This window comes from Eptatretus burgeri, chromosome 5 (genome assembly GCF_056783735.1).
Source record: "Eptatretus burgeri isolate ZD-2024b chromosome 5, Ebu_testis_v1, whole genome shotgun sequence".
Classification (NCBI taxonomy): Eukaryota; Metazoa; Chordata; class Myxini; order Myxiniformes; family Myxinidae; genus Eptatretus; species Eptatretus burgeri.
In genome coordinates this window covers 110,543,159-110,544,054 of record NC_140965.1, presented here as the reverse complement: position 1 = coordinate 110,544,054, position 896 = coordinate 110,543,159, and positions in this window count along the sequence as shown.

The following is an 896-nucleotide window of genomic DNA, read 5'->3' as shown; positions in this document are numbered from 1 at the left end:
CAAATGACACGAGTGGAGAGCTTGGGGTGTTCTGGCAAAAGCAAACCATGTGACCAGGAACCTTCTTGAATCACTGGTTTCTCAGCAGCAGGTTTGCTACCACATGATGGACAAAATAAGGAGGAAACCTCAACTCGTGATCAGGTTTATTTTTTTAATTCTCTAATATGTGCTGAAGTCGATCACTTACTATTAGAGGATAAGGCAGTCACTTCCACCTCTTCATCTCCATAACTCTACCACTCGCCTCTCTACCTACCTTGACTCACTGAAGCTACATTGTCACTCCCTCACCTCCCACACTCCCCACTCATGTCCACCCATCATCTCCCCCCCCCCCCCCATGTAAATGTGAGCAAATATACCCAATGTAAATATTTATGTACCTATGAAACTTTCAGTTCCTCAACTTATCTTATTATATTGTTTTATATATTATGGTAATTTTTATTTGTCTAAATATATCTTGCACTGTGCTGTATGTACTTTCCTCTATTATTATCTTGCCAAAACGAAGTTTTTGCAAGATCTGTTACTTAGTAAGTTTTTTTTTTTGTTTGTTTGTCTGTAATCATTGGATTTTTCACCTTTATATCACTCTGTAGAGCACAATTCTCATCAGAAACTCTTGTGGGTACACATATCGTAGTATTATTGCAATACCCTTCAGCACACATAAAGGTCAAGGTCAAGGTCAAAGTCAAAGGTCAAGGTCACTTTGCGGTAAATCATGGAGGTCGACGAAACCCTTATTTTTTGAGTAATTTTAATCGAATCATCTCCAAACTTTATGGGAATGTAGTATATGGTCTGGCGCTCAGCTCATTAGTTTTTGATTGATTAGGTGGTGATTGGCCTTGACCTTCATGGTTAGCGCCTGAGGTCAAACATATTTG